This window comes from Colletes gigas, unplaced genomic scaffold (genome assembly GCF_013123115.1).
Source record: "Colletes gigas isolate AHSC1104 unplaced genomic scaffold, ASM1312311v1 Colletes_gigas_Sc00035, whole genome shotgun sequence".
Classification (NCBI taxonomy): Eukaryota; Metazoa; Arthropoda; class Insecta; order Hymenoptera; family Colletidae; genus Colletes; species Colletes gigas.
This window is the reverse complement of record NW_025106664.1, coordinates 224,473-237,579: the sequence shown is the minus strand read 5'-3', so window position 1 is coordinate 237,579 and position 13,107 is coordinate 224,473.

The following is a 13,107-nucleotide window of genomic DNA, read 5'->3' as shown; positions in this document are numbered from 1 at the left end:
TTGCCCGTTGACGATAATGGACTAGCATTTCATAAAATTGCAGGCTACCGTTCGCCACCGATCGATTTGATTACCGCCATACCGGAAATTTGAAATAAATCAAGATCGTATTCAACAAAATTGAGAGATAAAAAAATGTTACTCTGTTTCTTTTTATTTTTATATTCGGGGGAGGAGAATTTCTATTACACGCGTTGATTCTCAGAATTTACGCGGACGCCGCTCGAAAGGGACCTTTCTGCCTTCGCGTACCGATAAAAAAAGTGCATTGTAGATGGGGAAGAAGACAATTTCCAAGAATAATCGAACCATCAATGAAAATGTGTCGTAAAATGAAAATTCGTACGTTTCATTAGAAAATTACGTGAAATTCTGCAAGAAGCAATTCTTTTGGTGTAAGGAATCGTTCCTAGAATGTCAGGTACGTAGAAATGTGAATAACGCTTGGTTCGAAACGATCTGATGCTTTGGACAAACAATTATCGAATGGAAGTTATTGCAAATGTTTATTCGTTGTTTAATTCTTGTAAATCGAATTATCGGTGATCTCAGACGATCACAAATCTGTAACTAGTCACTAGCCACGAAAGTTAGTTGGAACTTACGACCCCAAAAGAACTAAAATGGCAGTTCGCGCGGTGAATCTAGTCAGTACCGGAAAATTCCTATTATGTATTTGACGCAATTTTCGACATTGTTGCAATGCAAAGTTTTCGTTTAAGGATTTATTATGATATATCAACGCTCAATCGTCCAGATGAAGGTATTATTTGCTTACAGTTACCTTGACACGAGATTCACACAAAACATTATACTCTCTAAGTTTTCAATGGATACTTCTCAACTCTTTTATTTATTTAATATTTACAAAAACAACTTTGTCGACACATATAGTGCAAATAATGGTATTAATACTACTGTGACGACCATCGCCGACCGACTATTTACACCATATTCGCCGATAGACAAGTTACTTCATTGAATACAGTAGAGTAAAGTAGGAGAAAGATGAACTCATCATCTGTAAAATAAAGATATTCAAGGTAGTTTTAGAAAACAACAAAACCTGGTTAACAAGGCGCTGAAAGTTACCATCGAAAAGCCTTTGAAGGATGCCAAAAATAAACCCGAGAGGTTAACCGCACAATCGATAGAACTTCTACACGAAATCATTAAAAGCATTTTCTGCATTTTCAGTGGGGTACGATACCATCTGTGGTTGTATCTATATTGTTCAATGGTATTCGATTATAAAGTAAAAGACAGATTTCCCAAGATGTAAACAACACTTGAACGAAATTTGAACTCACGTGTTGTAAAACACTTCCGCGCTACTGTCCAACACCTTTTGTCCGGAGACATTATTCACGAATATGACAAACAAATGTATGCCAGTTAAAACGGCAGTAAAAAGAACTTCCAGTGGATCATTTCTCTCGCTGATCGCTTCAAAAAACTATCACGCACAATGAAAACATTCAATAAACGATATGCTTAATGTTTTTCTAACTAATTCACGGGATGAGGACACTAACACACAATTTCAATGCAGCGTGAATCTTTTGTAGAGCATGTCGGTGTGTAACTGTAACGTGCAAAAATGTTCTACAAGAAGCATCGATGTTACCAGCTAGTATTCGTTGGTGATACTTACGCGATATAGATTTACACCGAACGAGACGACAACTAGTAGAATCGCTATTAAATAGGGCCACGTCATCGCCTCTACCACGCCATCAATCACTCTATTTTCACAAGCATGTTATAACGCGTGTTTAGTGACAGAAACAAGACACAAAACACATTGCTACGGAGTTTAAATGAATTTTACCAACTTAATAGCACTTTTATGTACTTCCACAGCCTCACGAATACCATAGTTATTCCACACCTGGTGTTTCGAAACTATTACCTGCGTGATCGTGTTATCGATCGAAGCTTGTATTCGATAGCTAAAAAGACAGAGTTAGATTACTGAATCCCGTTACATAACGTTAATATAAATCTTTACCTAGCAATTTTAAACAGACTACAAGCGTAATAGGACATAATAGAAAACGTCGACTCGGTACACGCTAACACAAGCAATCCAATCCCAATATCAATTGTCAAATGCACGGTTATGAAAGTAACATATTTGTCCCCATGCAGCAGAAATCCCACGAGCCTCAGGTACTCGGCTCGAGTTTCGTTCCGGTATTCTAGAACTTGTGGTATTACTGGAAGCGACAATAGAAGAGAGGAGCTAACTATTCCAGCCAACCACACCCCTATAATTGTTAAAAATCTGTGATTGGGCGTAATCGCGAGAACACGTTGAAACGTCAAACAGTATCGCTGGGTGGTATCAGTTTCACTAACACGTTTCGATCTGATCTCCACAATAAGTAGCTAAATCTGTCCCACTTATGCAATATACAAAATATCAAACCATATTCATAGGTCTAAAAATTATTACAACCTTTTTTGTTAGTAAATTTGTTCTGACAACACCACCTCTATGATATTTGAACCATATTCACGTGTCTAAAAATTATTACAACCTTTTTCGTTAGTAAATTTGTTCTATCTTCAAAATTCTCATTGCTGCTGCGAATTTACTAACGGTTTAAGACGTTTCAACCGTGAAAAAGGAACCTCGAAATAGAGAAATATTGGTGAAACGTCTTACACATGTAGTATACAACTACGCGTTTCGAAAGATCCATATACTTCGACAGAATCTCTAGTTCGATCGGATTTTCCAGCGCGTTGTAATCGTCTCGTATACTATCATAGATAAACCTCATCTGCAGTCGGACACAAATATTTTTTAGAACCATCCAACCCCGGTACGTGGATCCTTTCCGTATTTAGCAACTTACAAATGGAAAACAATAGATATGGCCAAGAAATCGTACAGAGAACAACGCCAAAGGACATCCAAACGAAAAAAATGACAATATGTTCTTTAACGATTTTTCACACATTACAAACGCTACCATCTGAAAGCATGTATCATTTGTTACAGAGAATAAAGAGTGCAACAAACCGGGCATATCGCTAAAGCAAGTGTTAAACATGTGTTCGTCACCTGGATTAGAAAGCAGCTGATCATAATGATACCGAAAATCGTTTGTTCCGTCCGGTCAGCTCGGGGTTTTCCGCTCGTTTATGGTGCCAGATGCGGAACCTTGACTTTGTCGAAAAAGTCTTCGAACATTCCGCATCTGGCAAATTTCATCGTAAAGCATTCAAGCGCTTTCGCTTTTCGAAAGTGCAAGGCCCGAGTTGACCGACGAAGGGCTGCATTGTTCCGCGGGTGGCATGGTCTTCTACAACGACCGTCGCCAACTCATGGAACAATGCAGCCATAAAACGTCTGCAACGCACGTGTAGCTAGGCGTAATTCGGAGTCCCGTTTTTTCCTCGGCAAAATTAACGGGGCCTTCGACTTGGGGAGGAAACCTCGGTCACCCTCGTCCAGGGTGAGATGGGACTCTTCCTCCTCCACGATCGCGCGAGGGAAGAGTTTCCTGGCCAACGGGGCAGGAAAATCAATCCTCCTCCCCCAAGTCGATGGCCAATCGATAAACGGAAAAAGTCAACGCGAATCGGTTGACGAACCCCCAAAATCGCGTCTCGGAGGGGGTTCGAGCCGAGGAGGAAACGGGCTCCGGACACTTCGACACTCGTCGCTGAAATCTCAGACAACAACGATCAAAATCTTTAACTCGTCGCAAAAGGTTCGAAGACAACGGTCGAAAATCTGCAGTTCCATCGTTTCGGGAACACTCGTCATTCGATCTTCGAAGAAATCGCAGCTTAGAAAGTTCAATCGTCTCGTAAACCATTCGTTGTTCGAACATCTTTTCGCGAAACCTCAGCTCAAGCGATTCGTGAGCAACAACTCGTGATTCGACATTAAAGAGAACAGCCGGATTTCGATTCTAAACAATCCGGCAATTAAATAGTCGCTCAAGATTAATTTGGCGAGCGACGGCTAGGAACCCGCGTACCACGAAGATTAAGAGGGCCTTACAACCCCTCAGAGTTTAAAAGAAAACTCACGCGACTACCTGGCCAGTACCGCCGCGACGGTACGATTCATCGTTCTTTGTATCTTTGCGAAGAGTGAGTCATTGAAAGGCCACAAATCAGTGATGCACAATATGTTATAGTAAGTGCTAAGCTCTGTTTGGAATACGTCCATCTCTTCTTTGGATATCAAAAACATCTGGCCACAAAATTATAACCATCCCTCGACTACACCTCGGTATAGTATTTTATTCAATACATTATTCTCTTTATCGAATTTACCACGTGGCAGTTACACCAAATTACAGACTCTCGTGCGCCGTCGATCGATTTGATTACTACCGTCAGGAATATTAGAGCGAGGTGCCCATAATAACAAATAATTGGAAACAAGTTACGTCTTTTCATTATTTATCGTATTCCATTAGTTACGAATCGTTGAATTTCAATTGTAGTCAGTTTCTCACAATAAGCTCGTACATTAAGTGAAACAGACGTTCCCGCGATTATCCTTCGTTTTCATATATTTTTGTAGAATAGACAGCCTAGTTAGTATGGATCATGATACATTCCACATTTAATATACCGACGAATCTTGTGTTGCCTTTCAAAATGCTGTAAATATCTGTTTAAATTGTGCTGGATCAAGAATGTATCACAAATTCTCGTTTGGACGAAGATATTCTTAAAAATCTCGGTAAGGATCATCTCAAAACGGTATGACAATCTATTCTACACACACAAGATCCATAACGATATAATTTGGATCTTATTTACATATTTAATAAGTGAAAATATCACTTTCTCAATGAGCAAATAGGATTGAAATTATATCGTTTTTTTGGTCTCATTTCAACGAAGAAAATGATAAAAATACTGTTTCAAATTCAAATTGTGGCGTGTTTAGTATTATTCCGACTAACATAATCCCAAAAAACGTTACAAATGTTTTTGAAAACATTGTTTTTGACAAATGTGAGTGAAAATCTCACTTTCTCGGTGAGCAAGTTGGATTGAAATATTGACGAAGAAAATGATAAAAATACGGTTTCGAATTCAAGTTATGTGGTGTTTAGTATTACTTTTATTAAAAAAATCTCATCAACTTTATAATACAATTTTTATTTAAAAAAAGCGCCGTATTAGATTTGTTTTATTAACGGGAGAACCTATCTTGTAGACTGGTGTTATAATTCAATCGAGTCTCACGCGTCTGCTACTAATATTTTACCTAAATAAATGTCGCTGGTTGTTGGTAATACACTACTCATTACACAGTATGCTGTTTTTAATCGTGAATACCTCTGGTGCCAGAACTTTAGAATCACTACTTCGCCGATCGACAAGTTACCTCGTTGAATATAGTACCGTAAAGTAGGAGAAAGATGAACTCATCATCTGTAAAACAAGCATGCTCGATGTAGTTTTGAAAAATGACAACTTTGAGCTAATAAGAAGGTGAAAATTACCGTGGAAAAGCCTTTGAAGCATGGCGTGAACAAACCAGAGAGGTTGAACGCACATTCGAGCGAACTTCTACGCGAAATCATTAGGAGCATTTTCTGCATACTCACTGGAGTACTATACCACATAGGATCGTATCTATATCGTTCAATATTAAATTGTAAAACGAATGATTTACCAAAACGTGGAGAACGCGTAAACGAAATGTAAACTCACGTGGTGAAAAACACATCCGCGCTGTCGTTCAATACTTGTTGTCCGCAATAATTATTCAAGAACATGATTACCAAATGAACGCCAACTAATGTGGACGTCATTAGAACTTCTTCTGGATCGTTCAGTTCTGTGACCGCTAGGAAAAACTATCACGCACAATGAAAGCTTTCTATGAACGATTTGTTTAATGCTGTTTAAATAATTCACCGGGAGATGGATATCAAAACATGCAGGAATCACATTGGAACGTGAACGTTCACCGTACAATCAAATTACAACATAGTTTTAGAATTCTTATCAGCTAGTGTTCGTTAAATGATACTTACACGATATAGATTTAAACCGAACGAGACGACAACTAGTATAATCGCTACTAAATAGGGCCACATCATCATCTCTACTACGTCATCAATGATTCTAGTTTCGTAAATATATATGTGATAAACGTTATGCACGAGAAAACAAGGCAAGTTTAGTAATAGTAGTAGGAACGACATATGTATATTGCTACGAAGTTTAAATAAATTTTACCAACTTAATAGCTTTTCTATGCGCTTCGACAGCCTCACGAATACCGTAGTTACTCGTGGCGTGGTGTTTCGTAATTATTATTTGTCTCACCGCGTTATCGACTGCACTTCGTATTCGATAGCTACAAATATAGAGAGAAATTACAAAATCCCGGCGAATCGTTCGCTCGACAAATGGCATTCCGTTAATAGAAATATGTACCTAGCAATTTTAAATAAACTACAAGCATAATAAGCAATAACAGTGAGCGTCGATTCGGTGCACGCTATCACTAATAATCCAATCAAAGTTGCGACTGTCATATGCAAAGATATAAAAAGAACATATTTGTCATCGCTAACCATAAATCCCATGATTTGTAGATACTCTGATCGGGTTTCGTTGCGGTACTCTAGAATATGGGGTACTATTGGGAACGCCAACACTAAACCTGTACTCACGATTCCGAAACAACATATCCCTAGAATTGAGGAGAATTATTCAATACAGTCATATAGAAACATAAACGCACATTCGCAAATCAAGTTTTCGCGATACAATTTCATAGGGGCAATGAACTTGCGGACATTTACAACATTTTGCATACAAGAGCCCGATTATTTGAGCGTAAATATAGTCGACGCGACGTTGCATTGGCAGTTTGTTGGAACTCTGTCATATCTTCGATGAAACACAACACCGTGTGTATTATCTCTCGATTAATTACGTGTGTAAATAAACAGTTAAAATTAAAGATCTCGCTCACAAACCTCTCTATTTCTCCCTTTGGAATTATTAACTTATTTCGTTACAACACCATCGTTGAAATCGAACAGACGTATGCCTCAACATTGGCAGTTTGTTTCGTCGAAAATTTGTTTGCATCAGCAATTATGATTTATATTGTTATAAAAATAATTGATATTATATATATAACGCGGTGATCTTTTGTTTTATTATTCAAAGGAAGTAGGAGTCTATATCTTAACGTCTGTCACATTGGCTCGAGTATAATCAGGCTCTAAAAGTGTTTGATGGAACAGTAGATCGACACATCATTACGTTAATTTAGAAAAAAGATCACTTGGACTGGTTACACAATGAGTTCATTAAATCTGCATTGCTCACGTAATAAATATCCAGGACAGTGATAGGTTCTAAAAAATGCTAAATCGTAATATTAAAAGTCACAGTTAAATTTCGTTACCACTGTCGCTTTTGTCTAAAATTCATTACCGCACTGATGCTGCTTTCTCAGTGAATTATTTTTAACGTAAAGATCTGTACGGATCATGAAACATTTTCACTGTAGGTGACTGTTTCATTGTCGAGATTAGAGGCAAACAATTTCCTAATAGGTAAACACGTTTCAATCGTGAATAAAGCAGACTCGAAATAAAGAAAATCAGTCCTGCTCGTTTTGTAGTTTTCCTGAAGTATCAATAGATACACATATGCTTGCTCAATGTCTTACTGAAGAAGATTAGAATTATACGCCTTGAGTCATCTATATAGTTCAATAGGATTTCCAGTTCGATCGGATTTTTCAACGTCCTGCAATCGCTTCGTATGCTGTCATAGATAATTCTCAACTGCAGTTCGAGAGAAAAACCATTAAAATCGTTGTGAATTAATCGTCTTGTGATTTTATTGCTACCTGAGGTAATGTTCTTTCAAATTCTGTGAAAAGAAAGAGCTTCGACGAGTGTTTGAAAGAATTAATCTTACATTTTTCGACGATAAAAAAGAACGTCCATTGTGCAAAAGCAACCTTCACGTTGTACTTAGATATTAGAAAGGAAAGCTTAAAATTTCGTGTATTTTTGCAGAATAGTGGATCGACTGATCCAACTGCTACTGAACATCGAGATTTATAATTGCAAAAACTCGATACGCTGGAAAATTAATTTGGAACCACGTAATTATGTTTGACAATACTTTGATGAGAAATCTATTGACGAATATTTCAGCTTGAAATGATTTCGACATCACTTTCGACACACACTGCGAAGCTCTGTCGTTCTAGAAAATGGATAGGAAATCCTTAATGACTTACTGATGGAAAAGAATATATAAGGCCGAGATACCGTGCAAAATACAACATCAGTGGGCAGCCGAATGTTAACGTAAGTAATAGTTTCTTTAACGAAAAGTCGCACGTCGCGAGCGCTGTGAACTGAAAGAATGTATCACTTCTAATTAGAACAAATGGTACAAAGATTCGCACGCATGTCGCGATTACAAAGAACAAAATTAATGATAGAAAGGTGTGCCAAAATCGGACTTATTGTTAAAATAAGAATAAATGTGTTTTTGTGACCTGAACTATGATACAGCTAAGTATAATGATAGCGAAAGTAGTTCTCTGTATCTTTGCATAGACTGAATTGCTGAAAGGCCACAGGCCAGTGAGGCACAACAACGAATAATAAATGTTGTACTCTCTATGGAATACGTCCATCACTGCTGTCGATGTCACGAACATGTTAGAATAAAGTTAAAATCAACCTCCGACTACACCTCGGTCTCATATTTAATTCAATTTCTCTGCCGAATTACAGCCACGGTAGATTTTGTAAGAAATTATAGACTTTCGTGCGCGACCGATCGATGTGATTGCTACCTGTTGAAGTGTCAAAAGAAACTCCTACATTCGATGTGTTGAATGTGTGTGAACGCGGAGAGTGAGGTGAGAGCGAGTTCGTCACTTCGTGTCGTACGTTGTTACCTAGCTGGCGAAGAGACCAGGCGAGTTTTCTGCAACTGTACGGGCATACTTTTCCATGTTACGATAAACCAGGTTTTCGTATAACTCTAACACTACCGTCGCGGTAAGTGAACATTCCAAATCAATAATAAGTGGATACGTATTACTAGTTTCCATTATGTTGCGCAATTAATAGGTTAAGAATGTTCCGCCAGCACGCTAACACTGCGCAGCTCCGCTCGCGCATCTCCCCTTCCCGTTCTTCTTTTCTCACACACACACACACACACACAATAAAAACAATCACACACACACACTCCCCTCTTGGTTTTATTGTCAACCCACCTCCAATACCTCCTTGATATTTTTAAACAACTTTGGGCCGCTCACAGCCTTTGTTAAGCAATCCGCTCGCATGTTTTCGCTGCGTACATGTGTTATTAGGATGTTACCTTTCTTTACATTTTCTTTCACAAAACAACATCGTCTATTTAGTAACTTAGATCTAGCTTTAAAATTACCTCCATTTGCTAATTTCACTACATTTAGACTATCACACTTAATTTCTGTCATTATATCTAATTTATTGCTTATCACCCCTTTTTCTTTTGGTCGTTCCACTATATCCCACACTCTGTGTTTCTTCATACAATCCATTTCCTCGTCCATAGCTTTCTTCCAATTTATCCATTGATCCGAATTCTTTGCCTCCTCAACATTCCTAGGTACTTCAATATCTGTTGCCATCATTGCTGAATTTTTATTTCTGATCCTTAATGATCTTCTAACATTTTTGTCTTCCGCTTTTCGTTCTTGTTCTTCTCTCTCTAAATACTCATGAGCCTGTATCACTTCCTTTTTCGATCCTTTTGGTCTTCCTCTCTTTCGTGGTATTTCTTCTCCTTCAATGTGTTGAATGTTGTTTTGAACTTCTCCTTCATTCCTCATCTCATTCATTTCCGTGTTATTTTCATCTCTTTCCCCTTCATCCCTTGCCCTCGCGTTATCATCTGACCTCTCTGATTCACTCGTATTGTCATTCTCTCCCAAATTATTTTCAAAATCTCTGTCTATATTGTATTCTTCATCGCTACTTTCATTATCTATTCTCATGAAGGTTAAATCGTTCGCTGTTTGTTCCTCTCCGTCTATATTCACTACCCCCTCCTTTTCTTTTATTATATTAGCCCCATTTCTTTCTTCATCGAACTTGACATCACAATCGCATCGAATTTTGTTCGTTTGCGGTATGTAAATTCTGTATGTATTATTCGTTGCGTACCCAACAAATACGCCTTTAATTGTTTTTGACTCAAACTTTCCCTTTTTAACGCCTTTCTCTAATACATAGGCGACACATCCGAATCTCCTCATATACTTGATATTCGGTTTCCTTCCCTTCCAAAATTCGTACGGTGTCCTACCATGTACTGATGACTTTATCCTATTCTTAATGTGCACGGCAGTGCATACCGCTTCTCCCCAGAAACCCATAGGTATTTTTGAATCAGCAAGCATTGATCGTGTCATTTCTATTATCGTTCTATTAGTTCTTTCAACTAATCCATTACACTGGGGAGTCCATGGTGGACTAAATTCATGTCTTATTCCTTTCTCTTCTATCCACTCTCTAAGACTATTGTCTATAAACTCTCCACCGTTATCTGAGCGTATAGCTTTTAATTTTTTTCCTGTCTCGTTCTCCTTTTGGATAATCAATTTCTTCAATTTATCCTTCGTCTCACTCTTCTCGTTCAGCAGTTCTGTAAATATAAACCTTGAACGGTCGTCTACCACAGTCAGAATGTATAGTTTGCCTCCCATCGTGGAGGGTCTCACTGGTCCAATTAAATCTATATGCCATAGATCCATTATCTCCGTTGTCCTCCCTTTCTCGAGCCCATAGTGTGTTTTTCGACTTGCCTTCCCTTCAACACATGAGTCACATTGTCTGTTTGTCTTGTCTGTCTCTTTCATTCCTATAACCAGATCCTCAGTTCTCATTTCTTGAATCAATCTCTCATTGGCGTGTCCAAGTCTTCTATGCCATAAGTATTTCTCTTTGGTAACAGCTGCCTTTTCTTTAGTCACAATATTCCCTTGAACATAGTATTCATTTCCCTTACGCACAGCTTTCATTTGCACTCCGCCTTTCTCTTTGTACACAATGGCACTATCTCTATCAAATTGCACTTTAAACCCTCGATCTGTAAACTTCGCGACAGACAGTAAGTTTGAATTTAAATCCGGAACACACAATACATTCGACAACCTTACTCTACCTGTTCCATTTCTTTGATCTAACACTACCTCTCCTATCCCTCTTGAAACTATTTTCCTCCCCTCTCTATCTGCTACAGTTATTTCTCTATTATCACTTTTCATAATGTCAAAATTACTAATATCACTCGCCATGTGGCTCGTTGAGCCTGAGTCTAGAAGCCACTCAATATATGTATTGCTACAGTCCTCTTCATGTCTCTCACAAACACTGCCTCTTACACTCATAACAGTCTCATTAGTTCTTGTCGCTGTTTCTCTTCTTGTATATCCTCTTCCTCCGTTGTTTGTATGGTAATTTCCTCTATATCCTCTTCCTCTTCCCCGTACCATCGTTCTTGGCTTCTTACAGTCCTCAGCGATGTGTCCATATCCATTGCAATTGAAACATTTCTGTTTCCCGTAGCATTGATCTGCAAAGTGGCCTCGCTTCCCACAGTTAAAGCATTTTATCTCACCTTTTGTATTTTCTCTTACTCTCCTCACATTCTCTCTGTCACCTACAGCCCTTTCGTCCCGTTTCTTTTCCTTTCGCATTTCTTCTTGTTTGAGAGCATATCTCATGTCGTTTATTGAAACATTGGCTTGACTTTCCAATATTCGGACATTTTGTTCAAACTCAGCTCTCAATCCTTTTAACAAAAACATTTTTAGCTCATAATCCTCAATATTCTTACCTAATTGCTTGCATTTATTTCTTAATCCTTCAGCTCGATTTATGTAATCGTCCACGTGTTCTTCCCTCTGCATTTTTAGGTTAGTTAATTCGCTCAAGGACTTCGTTTTCAGCTGTTCCGTTTCAGCTGCCATATTAAATTTTATTAAATTCCATAGTGCCTCGGCGTTCCTTTCGGAACTATATTTCATTAAATGAGCTTCATTCATGGTGTTTATCATTATTGTACGGGCTGTATAATTATCGTCGTCCCACTCGTTCCATTGACGGAATTTCACATCGTAATTTTCTCCGCCCTCATTAGGCTTTTCTGGTGCTTTTACACCCATAATTTTCTTCCATATTCTCTTGGATCTTAGAATACCCTCTATTTTTTCTCGCCATACAAAATAATTTGTATCCGAAAGCTTCTCTACTGCGGCGATATTCCAATTATCGGCCATAGCGTAGCACGTGTTCGTTTTCACTTAACCTCACTTTCAAATAACACTCTTTATCTTTCCCGTCTGGAACCACGCTCTGCTACCACTTGTTGCGCAATTAATAGGTTAAGAATGTTCCGCCAGCACGCTAACACTGCGCAGCTCCGCTCGCGCATCTCCCCTTCCCGTTCTTCTTTTCTCACACACACACACATTATTCCATTATAGTATATTGTCTTTGGAAAGCTTCCATTTTTTCGATCGACCCCAAGGGATTCCTGGCCGCGATATCAAAGCGAAAATCATATTTTATTTACGTTATTGTACTTTTCTATGAAATTTCGAACGCGTCGTTTGATAATAAAAGTAGTCTATAATTTGCAGAATACGTATGTATTTTCAGCAATTACATTTGGGGGTCCAATGTGTCCCCAAAACAAATTGAATATACGTTGAGTCATTCGATAGCTTGTCGAAAGAAAACCATTTCTGCCAATTTTTAACCCGAAATCTCGACGGTGGGGATAATACTCTTATCCTATGAAATAAAAAAGTGTCAGATCTGAAAATTTCTCAGATTTTTAGATTGTAGAACCAGGTAGTAAAAAATGAAAAACCGCAAAAAATACCGATTACACATTGAAGCAGTTGCAGAACTATATTATTACTTGCTATTACTTTTATTTTCAAATATTTCAGATTTTTCATTTTGGTGCGCCGTAATGAAAAAAAATAGAAACTGATTTTTTCCTCATTTTCTGCGTATTAGAGTAACTTACACGTTGAATTTGTATACATTCCTCAACATATAACTG